The sequence below is a fragment of the Moschus berezovskii genome, chromosome 15 (genome assembly GCF_049115385.1).
Source record: "Moschus berezovskii isolate FMDL1 chromosome 15, NW_MosBer_1.0, whole genome shotgun sequence".
In the NCBI taxonomy this organism is placed as follows: Eukaryota; Metazoa; Chordata; class Mammalia; order Artiodactyla; family Moschidae; genus Moschus; species Moschus berezovskii.
This window is the reverse complement of record NC_142474.1, coordinates 86187382-86210539: the sequence shown is the minus strand read 5'-3', so window position 1 is coordinate 86210539 and position 23158 is coordinate 86187382. Positions and strand designations below refer to the sequence as shown.

General features: G+C 39.7%; 1 long non-coding RNA gene across 1 annotated transcript; it reads left to right on the top strand.

Annotated features, from left to right (window-relative positions):
* Nucleotides 1-8656: 8656 nt before the first annotated feature.
* LOC148775507 (uncharacterized) lies at nt 8657-22524 on the top strand. The gene is made up of 3 exons (XR_016039250.1): nt 8657-8793; nt 21780-21876; nt 22496-22524. It is a non-coding gene; the product is annotated as an uncharacterized LOC148775507 (long non-coding RNA).
* The last annotated feature ends 634 nt before the right edge of the window (nt 22525-23158 follow it).

Genomic DNA, 23158 nt, shown 5'->3' with positions numbered 1-23158 from the left:
CCAAAATTAGATGTTGTGGCAAAATCTACCGTGTGCTGACTCCTTTTCTGCCACCTACAACCAAACAGTATTTCTCAGAAAGGTGTGTGCATTCTTCCTCTGACCATAGTAAGACGATACATGACAAAGAGACTTCGGAGAAAGTAAATTTCCTTAGGCTAGCATGTAGCACAACTGAGAGTGGGTTGCAGGAGTAAATTTAGGATTTTGCTTCTAGTTGGGAGACCCAGGTAGACATCTAGAGATTGCCTTCTCAGAATGTGGCTTCCTAGCTATATTTTCCCATAGCTCTGAATTCTTAAGTATTCGTTATAATATATATTCAGTATGACTGCAAGAGTCCCTTTGAAGCCAGATGCTAAAATATTTCTTGTGTTTTCTATGACTTTATATATTTTAGAATTGGCTAAATTCTATCCCAGTGATAATGGGAGTCATAGGAAATTTGCTACATAGTACCTCCTCAGTTGCATCGGTCTAATATATCAACTTGTTTTATTTTTTGTAATGAATTAATAATTTAGAAGGAATGTTGGTTTTAAGGAGTGCTGTATCATTTAAAAGCAGTATATAGAAAAGCAATTCTTATTCTATTGGGATGCCCAGTCTATTGAGTAACCACATCAAATATGTGTTGTCCATAAATACCAGTTAAGTTAGTGCCTTCAATCAGTCATACGATCAGGGCTATAGTAAGAAATCATACGCTGCTTCTTTTTTCACTCCTATCGTGTTTTTTGTTTTTTTTTTTTTACTTTTCTTTCCTCACCTGTAGAAGTTACCTTTGCATTTACAAAAGATTCTCCGTTATCTCCTAGAATAGTGACTACAAGCTATAAACTCAAAGTGGTTTTTTTTTTGTGTGTGTGTGTTTCACACCTCTACAAGTGACTTGTTTGCTCTTGTTTCTCAATGAGCTTGGTAGGTCCAAGAGGCAGAAATTCAACTAAAACACCTACACGAATCCTTTCAACACTGGAAGATGTGACATAGGAAAACCACCAAATAAATAGAAGCAACTTCAGACAGTTCATGCAGATCATTTCTCTTCTCAGTTGATAGAAGAACCGGCAGAGTCTACTCCTTCAGGGTCCCAGGGTTTGTACATGTACTGATTTCATAAAGATTTATTCTGTACTCAACCCAGAAAGTTTTATATCCTAAATATTTCTGGAAACACTCCCCTAGTTCAGGCCGGCATCCCCCCCCCTTTTTTTTTTCCATTATTAATGCTTTCATATTTTTCTCCCTCCATTTATTTGTATGCCCTTCAAATTCCATCTCCTGTAGTGTTTCGAGTCACCTGTCTCAAAAGCACATGTGACCATGAACCACTCATCCAATCATATTAATATCTAGACATCGAAAAGTGATGCATGATGCTTTCATAATCTGACTTCTGCCTGACTCTCCACCTCTCATCCTTTCTGTCCTTTGCTCTGGAATCCTGAACTACTGCTGATGCCCTCCTCACCTGTCCCTGTACTCTGGACAAATATTTATCTTCTCGTGTGTGTGCCTCTCTCCCCGTCTTGCTGCAGGCTTCCGTGTTCTCCCTCACCTTCCCTCTCTTCCCTTGAAATGCCTAAGTCTGCGCTCGGGCAGTATCTCTAGAAAAACCATCCCTGACACATTTATTTACATTTTTGCTTAAACTCCAGTGTCTTGTACTGAGCAGGAACCCAAAAAATAATTATTGAGTAAAAGAACTGAAGACTTATGTATACCAGGGTGATTTTTTAAGAGTTTGTCCTCTGCAGTCTAAGAGTCAAGAAGGTAGACATGTGAAGAAATAATTTACATTCAAGTGATGAAGATACACCTGAAAAATCTATAAAATCCTCAGGTAGCTACAAGGAAAGAGATACCTGTTTATCTGGGGAAAGACAGCTGTCATCAAGGACAACTTTACAAAGCAGGCTGAGACTTAAAAGGTGAAAAGTAGTTTGTTGGGAAAGAAGCATTTCAATTTAAGAAATTGAGAAAAGGAAAAAAAAGTAACAGGAATTTTGTAAACCATGAATAGTGCTGCAGCTGAAGCTTGGCGTGTTGTTATAAAAGGTCCTGTTATGAAGTAGAGAAGAGAAGATATTGTGGCCTTATATGTCTGTCCTGTGTTTTGAAATTTTGTTTGGTTTCTGATTGTTTTTTTCACTGCTGTTTGGATGAATTTGTAAATGAATCCTTGAGATGTTTGTGTGCCTGTAACCTGATGAATTCTGGTATTTCCCAAAAGGTTTCTTGAAGTTTTAGATCATTGGAAGTATTTCTTAAAGAAGTAAATATTCAGCTGAAGATTAAGATTGATATCAGCTGTCATTTGATACAATGTTTTAAATCTATGTTTTGAATATTCTGTCTTTTATCTAAATATTCTAAGTAATTTTAACAAAACTTACAGATTTGTCAGCGGAACTGGACTTAGAAATGACATGAGAGGAAGAACAAGAAAAATGTGATGGAGATGAAAAGAAACATTCACAGGTATGTAAAAACGTAAATTTAAATTTCTGGTTTAATATTGCTTTCTATTCTTTAACAACATAATACAGTTTGCAGCAGAGTTCATAACAAATAAAATTACCTTTCAAAAGTAGCCTTTTAGATTCAACAGATGATCGCTTAAGTTTTTATATCACGTCAATGAGAAAACTTAAAATATTGTTAGAATCCATTATAATTTATAGCTTGTCTTTGGAATTGAAGCAAAAAACTCTCCTGACTGTTGTTTTCTTCTTCCATTTTTGTAATTTCTTTACATGATGAAGAAGGTGAGATCAAATACTGAATCATATAAGATTAAAGAGTTGAATTTATGAACAATAGAAAAATGATAGTCCCTGACCTAGATACATGTAAAGAGAAATCACTGCCACTGGTCAAGGTTTTCTGTTGAAATTGCCAGTCACTGATGCCAAGACCAAAGATTCATTCTGTCTGATATCTTGGCATAGTTGACTTCAGTTCAGTTCAGTCGCTCAGTCGTGTCCGACTCTTTGTTACCCCATGGACTGCAGCATGCCAGGCCTCCCTGTGTGGCACCAATTCTCGGAGTTTACCCAAACTCATGTCCATTGAGTCAGTGATGCCATCCAACCGTGTCATCCTCTGTCGTCCCCTTCTTCTCCCGCCTTCAGTCTTTCCCAGCATCAGGGTCTTTTCAAATGGGTCAGCTCTTCGCATCAAGTGGCCAAAGTATTGGAGTTTCAGCTCCAACATCAGTCCTTCCAATGAACACTCAGAACTGAGCTCCTTTAGGATGGACTTAGGGATGAACATTCAGCTACAGAGTAGGTCATAGAATCAGCCCAACTGCCTATTAAAAGAAATGAACCTTCCGGACTGGACCTTTGTTGTTAGGGTACAAACAATAACTTTATAACTTATTTCCTTTCCAGGTGGGAAATCAGTGAATATTATTTAAAATGCTTTATCCACTCTCATCTGTGGCTGTTAGGATTTAATCTAACTGAATGTAGGGGCTTCCCAGGCAGCTCAGCTGGTAAAGAATCCACCTTCAGGGCAGGAGACACTGGTTCAATTCCTGGGTCAGGAAGTTCCCCTGGTGAAAATGATAGGATACCCAGTCCAGTATTGTTGGGAGACCTGGGTTCAATCCCTGGGTTGGGAAGATCCCCTGAAGGAGGTTGTGGCAACCCACTCCATGTTCTTGCCTGGAGAGGCCCCATGGACAGAGGATCCGGGCAGACTACAGTCCTAGGGGATGCAAAGAGTCACAGACAGGACTGAGCACACACGTAACTGAATGTCAGCAGGTAATATGTATCGATGTGTAACATTATCATAATATATAATTTGCATTAATTTACAAATTGGTTCCTCTTTCTGATTGGTGTTAATAGATTTTGGCTCCTAGTAATATAAAGTTTGTCTGTTCTCCAGATTTTATCCTTAGAAAAGAAAAAATAAAAAGCTTTCAAATGTGCTGTAGGGACTCCCTGATCAAGATATAGTGAGGGGAAATATTTTTAAGGGGAGCCAGCCTTTATAGCATTAAAAATCATTTCCTAATTCACTTTTGGTAGATGTGATATACATGATTTAATTCAAACATGCAGGGACAAAATTGGGTTTTAAGTTCATGTTTTTCTCCTATTTTAGGGTAAGGCAAGTTATTTTTTACTTAACCGGGAAAGGGTAAGGTGAGGACGAGTGCCTTTGGCCAGAAATCATTTCAACGATTTGGAAGCGGAACTGTAGCGAATACACGTAAACAGCTCCATAGGCGCAATTTCCTGGGACAGGCAATGGAGAACTGGATGCTAACTGAAGAAGAATGGGGAGTTCAAAGGAGTTTCTTGTTTTATATTCAGAGGGTAGCTATTAGCGTGTATATGCTGTTGGGAATGAGCCAGCAGAGGACGTGTTTATTGAGTTGAATCTTGTTTCCATTTCCAATACTAGAAAGCTTATTGACTCTGTGGCATTATCTTTAAACTATTACAGTAAACTAATTGTACATAATACCTCTGTTCATGTATAGTTTTATGGTAAGGACTTGTTCATTGGTTCTGAAGTGTAATATTCTTATGTAATTGAATATGCAGATGATTACTTCAATTAATTCTATCATACATAGATTTTTAAAAATTATAGAATCATGAATATACAAATACTTTGGCTACACTAAATAGGATTGAATCATTCCTTGATGATTCTGGATGATCGTATCATCGTGAGTAGCTACGGTTTTGTAAGGTACTCTGAAACATCACAGCATATTAACTTCATGTTGTTTATAGATTCCTGGAAAAGGGAGAAATTTTTGCTTATATTCAGTAGAAAAACCTATTGACAATCTTTCATTAATTATTATTTTTGGATCATACAGTTCTAAATGACTAAAACCATCCTTTCCACACTCAGAGTGTCGTTAACACATTTTGTCTGCTCAACAAGTGCATGTCAGATGCATGAAGAAACAGAAGGATGGTTCCATGAATGTCTGTTGATGAATTTCTTTACAAAAAGGGAGTCCTTATTGCGAGTAGATATCCAATATTGCCTCCATGGAAAGATGTTTGATTTTTTTAGAAATATGTTAAGATTCGGAAGTTATTATTTATAGTTATTGGTAGACATGGAATAATAATATAGATTCATCTGTTATCATATTACTTAGAAAGATTTATTTAAATCTTACTTTCTCAGTATGTTTTGGCACCGCAGTGTTGAGGCCAGATTGCCTGGGTTTGAATTCTGTGTCTGTTGGTGACCTGCTGTGTGGGCGTGGGCAAGATCCTCAGCCTTTCCGTGCTCCATTTCTCCCTAAGTAGAGGGCCTAATGCATTGCCTATCTCCGAGAATTACTGTGAGGATTAAAAATGCCTTAAGACATGTCAAGTGCTTATAATAATGCATAGCAGTTGCCTAGGAAGTCCTCAGAAGGCTAATATCATGGTTACTATGGTTTTCTTAAAAATGGATTTCTTTCTTATAAAGAATGAAGGAATACATCCTAGATAAGTTTTATTGCCATAAAAGGTAGTTCTTATTGAAAATGGCAACAGCCAAAAACCCTGGTATACTGCTTCCTATCAAATAACACAGGTAACGTTATGTTTTTCCTTTTCGTTTGATCTAAATTCAATGCTTTATGAGTATTATTCATATATTTTCTTTGTCCATTAATGCTACTCTTATTTATTATTTAACTCTTCAGTAAAAAATTACTTCCCAGTGCAAAGGTTTTATGTAAAAAGGCAAAGTTTAGGTATTGTTTGTATTTTTAAGTATTTAATATTAGCCTGAAAAGAATCATTTGTCATTTTAGGGCTGTATAAGAAAACATCTAATGAGAACACGGTATAATACAAAAGTTAATTATAAAAAATATTCTCCTAGGAAAAAATATTTTGTAAAAGAAATAGTGGCAAAGCAGAAAATCTTCATTTGTTGTAGAGACATACACTTTGAGAACTTAATTTAGAAACACTCTTGATCAAATTATCCTTTTGATAAAAATCTGTCCTTTTAAGAAGTGTCTGTTTTTCATTTAATGACCAGCAATTTATCACCTTTGTAGTTAGTATATTTTATAAATAGGTTAAGGACACTGGGAAACAGGATTATTTATGTGTAGGTCAAAGCACAGATTAATGCCGTGAGCTACCTGAATGACTTCACTCAGTCATCTGAAAGTGCTTCCCAGGATGGTGATGTCTTTACTCTAAGAATTCCACGTTGCAAGTGGAACCATTTGGCTTGAGGTGTAAAGCTAGGACCGTGGTGTGAATATCAATATGGAGCCTGTTTGTGTATAGTGTAGTAATGCATGCTCACCTTGTCTAGCACTGCTCTAGAGCTACGGATATATTACGGTGCTGTGCATCTTGGAAATATGTTTTGTGTTGAAAGAGTGACAGAGAGTGTATCCGCTGAGCCTCTGATTGTCCTTGCTGTACCTGAATTTATAATGATTATATGTACATGTTTGTGATTATTTTATTTGTCTTTCTCTTCTGCTAGACTGCAAGCCAAACAAGAGCCAGGGTCGTCTGTTTTATCTGGAGAGCTTCCAAAACTGTCTTCCACGAGGTCGACACTCAGTCTTTGCTCAGTGTATGGAGGCGTGACCATGAAAGGCGCATCGTTTATGCTCAGAGATTGCTCACATCAGTGGGTTGCTATTTCTGTGTGTTTTCTTCTTGTTGCAGATTGTGTTAGCTTGTGGAAAATTCGGGATGCAATTCTTTGGTGTGAAAGATAAATGGAACTTTAAAAAAGCCACTGTGAACTACTCAGAGGAGAAATTAAAAAACTGGAGAATAAGGTTGGCGAGCTTCAGAAAGAACCGTCCCAAAGAAAAGAGGTGAGTCACAGTTAGGGATCAGAAAGTGGAGTGGCAACGAGGACTCGGCAGCTGGAGGTACTGCACATTCTTAGTTTTAATGATATATTTGAACTGTTATTTACTTTGATACTGCAGAGACGTAGCTGTGTTATAATTTTTAACTTACTTTCTGGGATTTTACAGGGGAGAACACGTTGTTAGTATTGTGGAGTGTGAAATACATGGAATTAATGTAAGTTCTTAACAGTGAATGCTTCTCATGACTTAATGTATATTATTCCAAATCCTCATTTTCGTGATCATACAGAAGTCCACCATAAGGGAAACCTCATTCATGATTCAACAGATTGACTTTCGGTTGCTTTTCACTTTTCTGTCTTATGTTTAATAGTACAAGGAACATCTTTTCTACAGATTCATTTCTACGTTTCTAATGATTTTGAATTCATTTTCTTTAGTTATAGTGTATTATTTGTTAAAGTATGAGAACGTTTGGAAACAGTCTTTGATCCATATTTCTAAACTATTCTTAAGAGAGTTTAGATTGCTTTTCATTCCCACCCACAGAAGTATGAAGTAGCCATTTTTCTCAAGACAGAAAACAAAAATTTATGCTGTTTTATTCTTAACCCTCTGCATGAAAACAGTGATCATTCTTAAGTGTTCTTCATTGTATTTCCACCCATTTTACTATTTTAAACATTACGAAGAGGGAATGAAAGTTACTGCAGCAGCGAATAGTCTCATGTTTTTTTAAGAAGAGCTCTAAATTTTGCAGACTGACCTTCAAGCAAGAAGAAGAGAATAGAAGCAATGCTGATATGTTATATGAAAATATTAGGGAGCAGTTAGGAAGAAAGGAAGGCCGATATAGTAAAGAAGTTGAAATGAAACAGCAACTTGAACTCACTCTCAGAGCACTAGATGGAACTGAAGACGGAGAAATGATCTGAATCAGGTAGAGTAATCGTTGGTGAAACTTTCAAATTTCTGACACTATTTCATCTATATTATTTATACTATCCCTTTTATTTAATATGTATTATTTAGATTTCAAACAAAATGTTATCTCAACCTAGGTATGAACTGTGACATTCAGAGTTTAAGTGATTAGATTCTTGCCATTCTTGGCTTCCAGTAGATGCTCTGTATGTGTTTTCCGAGTGGAGGAATGGATGTGCTGCTGAAGCTAAGTCGCTTCAGTCGTGTCCGACTCTGTGCAACCCCAGCCCAGCAGGCTCCGCAGTCCCTGGGATTCTCCAGGCAAGAACACTGGAGTGGGTTGCCATTTTCTTCTCCAATGCATGAAAGTGAAAAGTGAAAGTGGAGTCTCTCAGTCATGTCCGACTCTTAGCGACCCCATGGACTGCAGCCTACCAGGCTCCTCCGCCCATGGGATTTTCCAGGCAAGAGTACTGGAGTGGGTTGCCATTGCCTTCTCCGAGGAATGGGTGTAACTTGAGCTTAATTATTAACATAATGATTGGCACTTTTGATCCCTTAGACAAAGTAATCTTCTTAATTCCAATCCATGTATTAATTTTGGCTTTTTTAATGTTAAAAGAGGCTAACTTGCCTTGAGACTGTGAAGGAACTAGTTAAATGCTTTGTAAAGAAATTTCCTTTCACAGTACTATATCTGCATGGTTTTGCTCTGTGATAAATTTATCTGACATTTAAATTAAGATCCAAGTTAATCACATGGGATAAAGATCCCTGTGCTTTAAAAGGCTACTTCCTTTATTCAGTTTTATTTCATTGTATATTCTAAGCTTTTAACTGTTTTCTCTTTTTCTTTTAATGGTATGGGCCCAAAAACTTCATATAGTGCCTCTCCAGGTTATGGAAGAGTGACATATGACACTGAGAAGCAGCTTTCTGGAGAACGGAATGCAAGAATCTTACAGGAGGGAATCCTGGCCAATCAGCTTGCCAAACAGAAGCAGAAAGAAATGGCTAATAAGGAAATGAACTCTGAGGTATTTTCTGTAGTCATGTACGTGTGTGTATGTATCTGTGTATGTATGTATGTTATAAACGAAGAGTATGTACCATAGAAAGTATAGAGGCTTGCGAAAGCCCATACATCTATATTTTGAGGAGGGATGACATTTTTCATGTGTCAGATAAAGTAACATTTGTAATTCTGATCGATTTGTCTACAGCGGTCAGGTAGGGACATACGATGAGCTCATCCAAGGAGAGGCCTTTAATATTTTTCGTAAGAATTGATCTCAAAATTCTTGCAACTATATCGGAGGAGCCGGCACCCTCCTCCAATTGCACTTTAGTCCAGGAAGACGGCGTGTGCTCCCCCCCCCCCCATCGACTGCGCTACACACCCAAGTCCCTCTGCTTTGCAGTGAGCGTGTGCATCACTCCGTGCACGTCCTCACCTTCAGTGTCTAACCCAGTGTCCGTTCTTGGCTCCACTGTCATTTCTTTAACTGATGCCCTGTCAATGACCTTTGCACATCATTTACAGTTTTCCAATTTGTAAAAACTGCAAGATCAGTTGTAAAAGCATTTTTGAACACTAAAAAGTAACTTCTTCAGAATAAACTTATACAAGTCCCGCCTCCTCTGCTCCCCGCCAAGGAAAACCACGCCTCTTGCTCCTAGCAATAGATACTTAGTTTTTGGCAGTGATTTCCTTCCTTGATGGATCATTGGGGTGTTTTGTAAGTCTTGCTGATGGTGAGGAGGGAGCGTCTGGGTGGTTCAGAGGCTGTGCTGTGGATCCCGTTCTCATGAGAAAAGCAGCACTGTGCTCTCTGTCATGTCCTATTTCAGTGCAAGGGACTTTTGGAAACAGTGATGGATGCGACATAATATGTATTTAGTGACAAGTAGTAAGTGTTTTTCGTTGTCTTTCGCCCTATCTTACTATTGTAAACATTATGAAAAAGTATTGAAAGTTATGGCAGCAGCAAATAATCTCATGCTTGTCTAGGAAGTGCTCTCTAAATTTTACCCATCTCCCATGAGTGTCTGCACCGTGAGTGAAGGTGGAGGCTTATTTTGGATTGATATATTTGTTCTAGAGAAGTGAGTGTGGTTTGATGCAAGAGGACTAGTAGAGTCAGAAGACCTGGTGAAAAGCCTGCAGCTCACTTATATTTCTAACTTCTTCCTTTCCGGACTCATTATAACTAATGAGTTAATTGATGTTTGTAGAAGTGCTTAGGGCAACTATCAATAGGTATAATTCTTGTAGTGGACTATTACAATGTTAGAAAGGTAGCATATTCTCAAGAAAAAATTTTTTTACAAAATTTAATCCGTTTAGATATGTACAGACATGGGGTCGCAAAGAGTCGGACACGACTAAGCGACTGAACTAAATTGAACTGAACTGAAGCCTCTTTTTTGGGGTAGCTGTATAGGTTAGGTATCAGATGTATTTTTTTTAAAGCTAAGAAGCAAGTGATGATGTTTATTGCAGGTATTTGTCATATTTCTTGGGATAATTTTTTTTTTCTTCATGTCAATTTAATTTGGGAAATATTTCAGCCTTGAATCATTTATTCTTATGGCCTGTCAACTGTTTAAAGGCATCTACTTGTCATTCACTCATAATTAGGGTCTCAAGTGGTGAGCTTTACAAAAACACTTCTTGATTTACTCTTCCATCTGCTATTTATGATTTACTTAGAACATTTTTGCAAACAATTTGCTCATAATTGTGATTTTCAATTCAATCACTTCAGTTCAGTTCAGTCACTCAGTCGTATCCGACTCTTTATGACCCCATGGACTGCAGCACACCAGGCCTCGCTGTCTGGCACCAACATTTGGAGTTTACTCAAACTCATATCCATTGAGTTGGTGATGCTGTCCAACCATCTCATCCTGTGTCGTCCCTTTCTCCTCCTACCCTCAATCTTTCCCAACGTCAGTTCAGTTCGGTTCAGTAACTCAGTCGTTTCTGACTCTTAGCAACCCCATGAACCGCAGCACGCCAGGCCTCCCTGGCCATCACCAACTCCCGCTGTCTGCCCAGACCCAGGTCCGTCGAGTCGATGATGCCATTCAACCATCTCATCCTCTGTCATCCGCTTCACCTCCCACCCTCAATCTTATCAAGCATCAGCGTCTTTTCCAATGAGTCAGCTCTTCGTGTCAGGTGGCCAAAGTGTTGGAGTTTCAGCTTCAGCATCAGTCCTTCCAATGAATATTCAGGACTGATTTCCTTTAGGATGGACTGGTTGGATCTCCTTGCAGTCCAAGGGACTCTCAGGAGTCTTCTCCAACACTACAGTCCCAAAGCATCAATTCATCTGCGCTTAGCTTTCTTATAGTCCAACTCTCACATCCATATATGACTACTGGAAAAACCATAGTCTTGACTAGGACAGTGTAATGTCTCTGCTTTTTAATATGCTGTCTAGGTTGGTCATAACTTTCCTTCCAAGGAGTAAGCGTCTTTTCATTTCATGGCTAGAGTCACCACCTGCAGTGATTTTGGAGCCCAAGAAAATAAAGTCAGCCACTGTTTCCCCATCTATTTGCCATAAAGTGATGGGACTGGATGCCATGATCTTAGTTTTCTGAATGTTGAGTTTGAAGCCAACTTTTTCACTCTCCTGTTTCACTTTCCTCTACAGGATCTTTAGTTCTTCTTCACTTTCTGCCATAAGGCTGGTGTCATCTGCATATCTGAGGTTATTAATATTTCTTCTGGCAATCTTGATTCCAGCTTGTGCTTCCTCCAGCCCAGCATTTCTAATGATGTACTCTGCATATAAGTTAAATAAGCAGGGTGACAGTATGCAGCCTTGATGTACTCCTCTCCCAATTTGAACCAGTCTGTTGTTCCATGTCCAGTTCTAACTGTTGCTTCCTGACTGCATGCAGATTTCTCAGGAGGCAGGTCAGGTGGTCTGGTATTCCCATCTCTTTAAGAATTTTCCACAGTTTGTGGTGATCCACACAGTCAAAGGATTTATCATAGTCAATAAATCAGAAGTAGATGTTTTTCTGGAACTCTCTTGCTTTTTCAGTGATCCAGAGGATGTTGGCAATTTGATCTCTGGTTCCTCTGCCTTTTCTAAAGCCAGCTTAAACATCTGGAAGTTCACGTTTCACGTAGTTTGAAACCTGGCTTGGAGAATTCTCATTTGAAGGATGAATAACTATCGTTTGGATACTCGCATGTCCACTAAGACTGAAGGGTGGCAGGATTTGAGAGCAGCAGGGATGGAGTGAGTCAGGGAGTCAGCTGTAGGGGCTGCGGTCCAGAGGGAGGTGGAGGCCAGGTTATCGAGGCTCCTTGAAGACCATGGGAGAAACCTCATTTTTTAAATTTCATTTTTCTTTTATGTTAGAATGTACTTGATTTGCAATTTTGTGTTAGTTTCTGATGTACAGCAAGTTGATTCAGTTATATGTATACATATATCTCATCTTTTTAAGATCCTTTTTCCCATGTAGGTGAGCACAGAATATTGAGTAGAGTTCCCTGTGCTATGCTGGTCCTTGTGGTTATCCAAGGGCAAAGGTGGGGAGGAGGGATAGATTATGAGTCTGGGATTAACATAGGCACACCACTAGTTATAAAATAGATAAGCCACAAGGGAATGTCCTCATTTTTTCATGGAGATAGGAATCTATTGGAAAGATTTGAGCACTGGATAGAATATATGACTATCTCTGAAGTTTATCAAATCTCTAATAAGAAGGGCAAAATGTTCCACAGTGTGGAATTTTCCACCACTTGTCCAACTCTCACATCCGTACATGACTACTGGAGAAACCATAGCTTTGACTAGATGGACCTTTGTCGATAAAGTAATGTCTCTGCTTTTTAATAATGCTGTCTAGGTTTGTCATAGTTTGCTTGGAAGAACCAAGCGTCTTAATTTCATGGCTGTCGTCACCATCTGCATTGACTTGGAGCCCAAGAAAATCAAGTCTGTCACTCTTTTCAATGTTTCCCCATCTATTTGCCATGAAGTGATGGGACCGGATGCCATGATCTTAGTTTTTTCAATGTTGAGTTGCAAGCCAGCTTTTTCACTCTCTTCTTTCCCTTTCATCAAGAGGCTCTTTTGTTCCTCTTTGCTTTCTGCCCTAAGGGTGTTGTCATCTGCATATCTGAGGTTACTGATATTTCTCCCCAAAATCTTGATTTCTGCTTGTGCTTCCTCCAACCCGGCTTTGGCATGATGTCCTCTGATCTAAGTTAAATAAGCGTGGTGACAACATACAGACTTGATGTACTCTTTTCCCAGTTTGGAACCAGTCTGTTGTTCCATGTCTAGTTCTAACTGTTGCTTCTTGATCTGCATACAGATTTTTCTGGAGGCAGGTATGGTGATCTAGTATTCCCATCTCTTGAAGAATTTTCCACACTTTGTTGTAATTCACAGAGTCAAAGGGTTTGACACAGTCAATAAAGCAGAAGTAGATGTTCTCCTGGAACTCTCTTGCTTTTTCTATGATCCAGTGGATGTTGGAAATTTGATCTCTGGCTCCTCTGCCTTTTCTCAATCCATCTTGAACATTTGGAAGGTCTCGGTTCACGTACTGTTGAAGCCTGGCTTGGAGAATTTTGAGCGTCACTTTGCTAGCGTGTTAGATGAGATCAAAGTACATATGTTGGCGTTGTGTATTATTAACATCACATAATAGTAAAGTGATTTATAAACTCAGTGACAGAGCATCTTATTAGGCAGTTGTGAGACAACTCTGACAAGAACTGGCTGACACCCTAAGAAAGCAGCTATTTTGGGGGCTTCACTTTAGGTCACGTCACGTTACTGTCCTAACTTAGAAGTTGAGGCACAGGGTTTAAGGAACAGCTGACTTCAACTCACAAGTCAGGTAGGTGTGAAATTTGATGTGTCAGCGGTCAACACATAGGATAAAGGGTTTTAAGACACTGATTTTCTTTGTATTTTCATTACAAGTAATTTACTACACTTTCATTATCTTTAAATGCACTGTTTCTTAAACTCTGACTTTCATCCTGCCGTTTGCGCTATATCTTTTTTTCTTATATTACATACCCTTAGAAAAGTTGGGAATTGTGCCTCATTCTTCACAGAAGTTGATAGACGTTTTTTAGTGATAGCCATATTACCGTGATAAAGCAAGCCAGATAAAATCAGAGGATAATGTTTAATGAAATGTTCCAGAAAATTGTCATTTTGCATCTTTACTGTTGTGAAGGCTGTAGAATTCTGTATATATTTATTTTGTGCAATTAAGAATAACTTGTGCAGAAAAGGTATTAAGCAAATCAGTTGAAGTCAGGCATTGCCTTCTTTTCTTTTCATTTTATAAATATTATAAAGGCATGGAGGTACTCAGATGGTGTATAGTATGTTCATCCAAACTGGAGAATTAAGAAGATTATCTAGATCCTTCCACTGAAGTGTTTTAAAAAGCTGTTGAGATATAATTCAGGTATCGTGGAATTCACCCCCTCATCATGTGTAGTTCAGTATCTCTTAGTCTAGTTGGGTGTCACCTGTGACCACAGTCAATTTTAGAGCATTTCCCTCAGCCCCCATCAGAAACCCTGCATCCCATAGCCACCACCTATGCCCCGCCCCATCTTCCTCAGTCCCAGGCAACCCCCAGGCTATCATCCGTCTCTGGAGACGAGCCTGTTCTGGATATTTTGTGTAAATGGAATCATACAGTCTGTGCTCCTTTGGGATTATCTTTTGTCATTTGGCGTCATGTTTTCGAGGTTCATCCATCGTGATGAACTCCTGGGGACCCCTGGATGGGTTCTCCAACTAGTTTTGCATTTTCCAGAATGTCATATGAATAGAATCTTGTATCTTGCTTTTTGTTTTTTTAAATATTGTCATCCTTTATATAGATTTTGTTTCTCTCAGGTAAATACCTTGGATGGGTTTCTTCAATCGTAAGTTAAGGGTCTATTTGCCTTTATAAGATAATGCAAAACTGTTTTCCAAGGTGACTCTACCCTTTTGCATTTGCATTAGCCTTGTGTGAGGTGTCCAGTTGTTCTTCATGCTCATCTGTACTCGGTATTGTCAGTTTTAAAACAAGTGGATATTCTAATCTGTGTGCGGTGCAGTCTCAGTGTGGGCTTAGAAATGCTTCTAAATCTGAGTGCGACCGGACAGTCTTTGTCTTTTCTTGACTCATATCACTAAACGCAATGTTGTCAGGGTTCATATGTGTTGTCACAAATGCAGAATTTCCTTCTTTCCTGTGGCTGAATAATATTCCATTCTGTGTATTAATACATATGCCATATTTTTCTTCATTTGCTGATGGATACAGGTTGTTTCCATGTCTTGGCTTTTTTGATTCATGATTCAGTGAACATGGTACTGATTTCTTAGAGGACTTGATGTCATTTTACTTCTGTATATACTCAGAAGAGGGTTTTCTGGATGGTAGTTCCGTTTTTAATTTTTTGAGGGTCCTGCATTTGGACTGTTGCCCATAATGGCTCCCAGTTGCCATTCACACCAATGATGCACAAGTGTTCTCTTTTCTCCAGATCTTGCTAACACATATTTTCTTTCATTTATTGGATCACAGCCATAGTAACAGGCTTCCCTGGTAGTTCAGACAGTAAAGAATCTACCTGCAATGGAGGAGACCTGGATTTGACCCCTGGGTCCCAGAGATCCCCTGGAGAAGGGTATAGCTACTGACTCCAGTATTCTTGGCTGGAGAATTCCAGGGAGAGAGGAACCTAGTGGGCTACAGTCCATGCGGACACAAAGTCAGACAGGACTGAGTGACTACCACAGTCATACAGCCATAGTAACAGGCAGGAGGTGCTATCCGATTACGGCTTTGGTTTGCATTTCCTTGATGGTGAGCTGGTAATTTTGTATGTCTGTTCAGAAGCTTCACCTGTTTTTCAACAGTCAGGTTGTTTTGCTGTTTACTTGTATGAGTTTCCTATATATTTTGGACCAGATTGATGGCTTGCAAATTATTTCCTCCCAGGCCATAGGTTGCCCTTTCATTTTATTGCTTCCTGTTATGACTACCTAGACAGCATATTAAAAAGCCGAGACATTACTTTGGCAAAAAAGGTCCATCTCGTCAAGGCTATGGTTTTTCCAGTGGTCATGTATGGATGTGAGAGTTGGACTGTAAAGAAGGCTGAGAGCTGGAGAATTGATGCTTTTGAACTGTGGTGCTGGAGAAGACCCTTGAGAGTCCCTTGGACTGCAAGGAGATCCAGCCAGTCCATCCTAAAGGAGATCAGTCCTGGGTGTTCCTGGGTGTTCACTGGCCACCGGATGCGAGGAGCTAACTCTTTTGAAAAGACCCTGATGCTGGGAAAGATTGAGGGAAAGTGGAGAAGGGGGTGACAGAGGATGAGATGGTTAGATGGCATCACCCATTCAGTGGACATGAGTTTGAGTAAGCTCCAGGAGTTGGTGATGGACAGGGAGGCCTGGTGTGCTGCAGTCCATGCAGTCGCAAAAAGTCGGACACGACTGAGCGACTGAACTAAAGTTGCTGCAAAGAAGCTTTCTATTCTAGTGTAATCCAATTTACCAGTTTTTCTTTTGTTGCCTGTCTTTCTAGAGTCCTGTCTAGAAAATAATTGCCCACACCAGTGTCAAGTTCTTTGTCTGTTTTTTCTGTTTTCTAGATTTAGGTCTTACCTAAAATCTTTCCTTTGAGTTAGCTTTTGTATATGGTGTGAAATAGGGTCATTTTCGTTCATCTGCATGTGAATACAGTTTTCCTAGCATAATTTGTTAAACTAATCTTCCCCATTGTATGCTCTTGGAAGCTTTAGTGGAGATTATTTGAATATAAAAGTGTGTATTTATTTCTGGAATCTCGATTCTGCACCACTGGTCATTGGTTTTCATGTCTGTACCATGCTGTTTTCATTACTATACCTTTTAATATAATTTGAAATCACGCACAGTGATGCCTCCAGCGTTGTTCTTTTTTGGAGGTTCTTTGGCTATTCGGCATCTTTTGCAGTTCCACACAAAGTAGATATTTTTTTCCATTTCTGTGAAAAACACCACTGAAATTTTGATAACAATTGTTCTGAATTTCTAGATCACTGTAGGTAATGTGGGCATTTTTAACAGTATTAGTTCTTCCAGTCCATGGATGTGGATATCTCGCCATTGATCTTTGTCTTTCTCATCAATCTCATAAAGTTTTGAGTGCATAGATTGTTCACTTCCTTGGTTGAATTTGTTCCTCGGTATTGTGTTCTTTTAGGTGCTATTAGAGATCAGATTGTTTTCCTCATTTCCTTTCCAGATAGATTGTTGGTGGTGTAAACGAATACAACTGCTTTTTTTGCGTTTTTTGGCATGTGGATTTGTATCTTGCAACTTGATTGGATTCATGTATCCTAATCCTTTTGTGTGTGAAGTCTTCAGGGTGTTTTATGTATAGGATCATGACATCTGCAAACAGAGATAGTTTTACTTCCTTTGTTCCGATTTAAATGTCTTTATGCCTTTTTTTTTTTTTGCTAGGACTTCTAGTACTGTGTTTAATACAGTTGACAAGTAGCAAAGCTTTCAGTTTTCCCCATTGATTATGATGTTAGCCATGGGCTTTCATGATCTTAGCCTTGGGGGCCTCCCTGTTAGCTCAGTTGGTAAAGAATCCACCTGCAATGAAGGAGACCCCAGTTCGATTCCTGGGTTCGGAAGATCCACTGGAGAAGGGATCGGCTACCCACTCCAATATTCTTGAGATTCCTTGGTGCTCAGCTGGTAAAGAATCTGCCTGCAGCGCGAGAGACCTAGGTTCTATCTCTGGGTTGCGAAGATCCCCTGGAGAAGGGAAAGGCTACCCACTCCAATATTCTGACCTAGATTATTCCATGGACTGTATAGTCCATGGCATAACAAAGAGTCAGACACGACTGAGCGACTGTCACTTTCACTTTTCGTTCTTTTCATAAGTGGTCTTTACTATATTGAAGAAATTTCTTTTCTATTTTATTGAATTTTTTTTTAAATGATGAATGGGTTTTGAATTTTGTCAAGTGTTTTCTCTGCATAGTCTTACTTTTAATTTTTACATGAATTTTGGTAGAATTGAGCTTTGAATCCATTTGGTCCTAAGATGGAACGCTGGGCTGGAAGAAGCACAGGCTGGAATCAAGATTGCCGGGAGAAATATCAATAATATCAGATATGCAGATGACACCACCCTTATGGCAGAGAGTGAAGAGGAACTAAAAAGCCTCTTGATGAAAATGAAAGAGGAGAGTGAAAAAGTTGGCTTAAAGCTAAACATTCAGAAAACTAAGATCATGGGATCTGGTCCCATAACTTCATGGGAAATAGATGGGGAAACAGTGGAAACAGTGTCAGACTTTAATTTGGAGGCTCCAAAATCACTGCAGATGCTGATTGCAGCCATGCTTACTCCTTGGAAGGAAAGTTCTGACCAACCTAGATAGCATATTAAAAAGCAGAGACATTACTTTGCCAAGAAAGATCCATCTAGTCACGGCTGTGGTTTTTCCAGTGGCCATGTATGGGTGTGAGAGTTGGACTGTGAAGAGAGCTTATCGCCGAAGAATTGATGCTTTTGAACTGTGGTGTTGGAGAAGACTCTTGGTCCCTTGGACTGCAAGGAGATCCAACCAGTCCATTCTAAATGAGATCAGTCCTGGGTGTTCATTGGAAGGACTGATGCTAAAGCTGAAACTCCAATACTTTGACCACCTCATGCAAAGAGTTGACTCACTGGAAAAGACTCTGATATTGGGAGGGATTGGGGGCAGGAGGAGAAGAGGACGACAGAGAAGGAGATGGCTGGATGGCATCACCGACTCGATGGACGTGAGTCTGAGTGAACTCTGGGAGACGTTGATGGACCGGGATGCCTGGCGTGCTGTGATTCATGGGGTCGCAAAGAGTCAGACACGACTGAACAAGTGAACCGTACTGAACTGAAGCTAGTTGTGTTGTTGGTTTTTTTAAATTAATATTTAAATCTCCTTATTTGTTACTGGAATGTTGAGTTTTTCTTTTTTTCTTGTTTTAGTCTTTACAGGGTGTATGTTTCTCAGAATTTATCTATTTCCTCTAAGTTTTCCAATTTGTAATTGTTCATCAGTAATAATGGTTTCTTATGATTATGCTTCTTTATTTCGAAGGTATCTGTTGTAATGTCGCTTTCCTTTCTGTGTTTATTTCAGTTTCCTCTCTTTCCTTCTTACCTTAGGTAAGGATTTATTGATATTGTTTGTTTCTTTTGAAAAATGCACTTCCAGTTCTTGCACATGCACACCAGGTATTCTGGCCCATGGGCAATGTGTTTAGAGGTGTCGCTTAGCAACGATCATTCTGGGATGAACGATTCCAAACCATTGAACTTCCCAGCTGGGAGGTTGTGGCGGGCCGGCTCTGGCTTACCTGTAGGGTTTAGGGGACTGTGAAGAGCCGAGGGGGAGGTGAGGTGTGTTGGAGCCCATAGGCTCTGCGATGAGGAAGATTTGGGGCTACAGGAGTGAGAAGAGCATATCGACCTTCAGTTCCTCCATCAGCCCAAGGAGAGACAGAGGTCATCCTATGTACAAACCATTTTGCATTGTTTAAGTAGCAATGGGGCTTCCCTGGTGGCTCAGATGGTAAAGCGTCTGCCTACAACATATTAGACCAAGGTTCAATCCCTGGGTCAGGAAGATCCCCTGGAAAAGGAAATGGCAACCCACTCCAGTACTCTTGCCTGGAAAATCCCATGGATGGAGGAGCTAGACAGGCTACAGTCCTTGGGGTCGCAAAGAGTAGGACACGACAAAGCGACTAAACTGAAGTAGCAGAGCAGAGTGCCTTTATGGCAGCCGTACTTGAGGTAACAGAAAGTAACGATGCCCTGTTTGAAGGTGGAAGCTATGGAAGGAGATAGGAAGGGCCTGATGTCTTCGTTGCTGGCAGCCACTGCCTGGTGATCCAGCAGTGTATGAAGTCAGCATCCAGGTTCTGTGGATGCTGTGAGATCTTGGCAAAACCTGTCTTAACTGGGTTAAATGTAGGCAGTTTTTAAAAGTAGGGTATTTTCTTAAGAAGACATTAGGAAAGCTTCATGGAACTCACTATTCATTTTAACAGAGTATCTCTGAGTGCATTCCACAGAAGTTTGTGGATCATTTATCTGGAGATCAAAGAGGAAAAAATATATTAAATGGACAAGTAGACAGTAAGAACTGTATTTTATAGAAAAGTTATTTGACAGAACATTGATTTAAAATGGGAATATTTTAACAGGCAATAAAGACAAAAAACAAGAAGCACCTGTCACATGTGTAGTGAGGCAAAAGACGAGAAAAGGAGGGAAATTGTGTATCTCATAGGGGTCAGCCACAGATTAAATTGAGAATCCAGTTTAAGGAGCTAAGTTGTTCGTTCCTGGACTTCTTCGATGTCCACTTGTTAAGACTGTCCAGTGCAGGGGTGTAGGTTTGATCCCTGGTCAGGGAACTAAGATTCCATGTGGCACATGGACAAAAGAAACAATTATTAGTTCTGTTTCAAGATACTCTACAACCAAAAGAAGGCCGAGAAATAAGAGGAAAGAGGAAATGAACGATGAGAGAGGCAGAGGACACAGGGAGGAAATGAAGGAAAAGGAAGGCCATAAGAGAGGTCTTTAGAAAAAGGGAGCATATTTGACACGGACGGTGAATATGAGGTGAGCTTCCAGCACCAAAACGTGTCAGAGAAGAATAGCAAAGATCCCCCCTCTTCTTGTTGACTCGTTATTAGGAAGACATTCAGAACTACGGTCCCCGGGCCTGCAGAGCGGTGTGTCATCCTCTGGGGGAGTGTGGGTGTAGGTGCTCAGCTGTAATGTGTACAAGTTGGTGTCACATGAAGTGTTGCTGCTTTCCAGGATGGGGTCACATGGGACAAAACAAGAGAGCTGGAAAGAAGGAGAATGCAGGGGGTGTGATGGGGAGACCAAGGCACCCACAGCCTCATAGAAAGTCCACTGAAAGGTTTCCAACTTCTAATGCCATTTCAGTTTGGGGGGATGTGTTCGTGTGAGAAAATGGAGGCTGAATTTCAGAAGAATGAATTAAGTGGAAGTCATGTAGAAGCAGACTCCGTATAGACCAGAGTTTCTCAAATTTTAAATAGTCTGGGGACCTTGTGGGAAATGCACATGCTGAGCAGGAGGTCTGAGAGTTTGCATTTCTAAAAAGCTGTATGAGTAGCAAGGGTGTAGCCTTGCGTTTAGAGAAATCTGGAAGAAGAGCATTGGCTAGTGCAGGCCTAACAGGATCAAGGAAAAGCATTGTTTTGTGTTTCTTTCAGAGCATGTCTATAGCCAGAGGGAAGCAAAGAATTGAAGTAGCATTATAGGCGTGAGCTACCATCCCTAAGCAGAGAGGGAGAAAGCAGTGGTGGGGATGATCCACAGGATAAGTGTAAAGGGGAAGAATTCAGACCACGGAACCAGAGATTCCACTTCACAGAGAAAGGATCTAATGAAAGGAAAAAGGTGGGAAGCAAGGCCTCAGGTGAGTTTGGAGTTGATGAGGAACCTTGAGAAAACTTCCAGAGGCTTCCGTGTATTTGCACTGAAAAGAGATAAGATCACTGTTGCTCCTGACAATACTACGGGAGGCAGGAGGGGGTGCTAGAAGTAGGGTCAACCCCAGCTACTCCAAGTAACTATAGACATCAAAGATGTATGTTGTACTGGTATTTGTGATTCAAATTAGATTAATTTGAATATGGAGGGATTGACTTTTTTTAAGATAACTGATTTTTTGACAGTTGTTTCACAGAAATCCTTTTAAGCATTAGCGTGATGTACCCAACCAAACTAAGTTTTGAAACAAAACAGATTGATAGGGTTCATTCCCTAAATGCTAGAATTGCTATTTTCAATAAATACCTACACTGATTTTAAAACATGCAATATTTTTAACATCTAATAATTCTGTGGCAATTGATTGCTTCCTTTTTGATCATTGTATTTCAATGTTGAGAATTTATTGTACATTATTTCGTAGGTGTGTCTTATGTCTTCTTGCATGAGTGGATCGAGAAACGTTAAGATGGCTAAACTAGAGGAGCCAAGACATGCAGGCATACCAGTAGCCCACATGGGTATGGAAAAAAAAATGAATATTTTTTTGAACCGTTTTTCTACAAGTGTATATGCGAGCTACTCAGTTCATTACTCTTTCTCTGATGAGAAATGAATTATACATTGAGCTGAAATGTCATCCCAACTGTGCACTTCTTAAATGACTGGACAGATTGAAGAACATGTTAAATCCCTGTAGTATAATGGTGTAAATGGTACTGCTGTGTTGCATTCAAGATACACTGTTGCATTTTGCCATCAGCTTTCACATTTGTCTTCTTGGGGTCATGGTTTGCTCCTCTGATTAAGATCCATTTTCTCCTCATCAGTCAGCATGTTCACATCGGTCTGTGTGCTCTTTGATATTTTCTAAAGTCATTGAAAACATGATGTTACTTTTGAAATCTTATTGCCTGTTTTGGTAAACCTGTATTCCTAATTTTTCTTCACTATCTATAATGGATTCATAGGTCTGTCTTGCCGGTGTCCTAACATCCCCCTAAAAGCAAGACACTGAAACCAAATGCATTCAATGTCAAGGCTGAGCATGAGGATTCTGCTCGGTACTAACTCTGCATGAATGTACAGGTTGCTTTCATATTTACATGTAATTAACTCTATGTCCCTTTTGCCTTTTAGATTCTCCTGAGAAATGTCTTAATGTGAAGGTAAAAACGTTTATGCTTTTATCTTGAATTGTGAACTGTGGATTGTATCATATGTACATTATTTATTAATCAACTTGTTTCCAAACCCATTCAGCTCGCAGTCGGAGTGAAAGATTCTGTTCATAATAAAACAGTCGGAATGAAGGATTAAGAAACATCTCCTTCAGGTAAATTTTGCGATACACACTTAACTCTGGCTCCTGCATTGCAGGCAGATGCTTTACCATTGAGCTATCAGGGAAGTCCCTTCTGAAAGAGGGACACGGAAATATTTGAAATGCTAGCACTTTGTACTCCTAACTTCTTTTTGCAAATTTAATTAAAGAATTGGACATACATAAGGCAAATGTAATCACAGAAAACTAGTCCATCTGATCACCTGGACCACAGCCGAATGTGGTCCACTGGAGAAGGGAATGGCAAGCCACTTCAGTATACTTGCCTTGAGAACCCCATGAACAGTATCAAAAGGCAAAATGATAGGATACTGAATGAGGATTCCCCCAGGTCGGTAGGTGCCCAGTATGCTACTGGACTGCAAGGAGATCCAACCAGTCCATTCTAAAGGAGATCAATCCTGGGTGTTCATTGGAAGGACTGATGCTAAAGCTGAAACTCCAATACTTTGGCCACC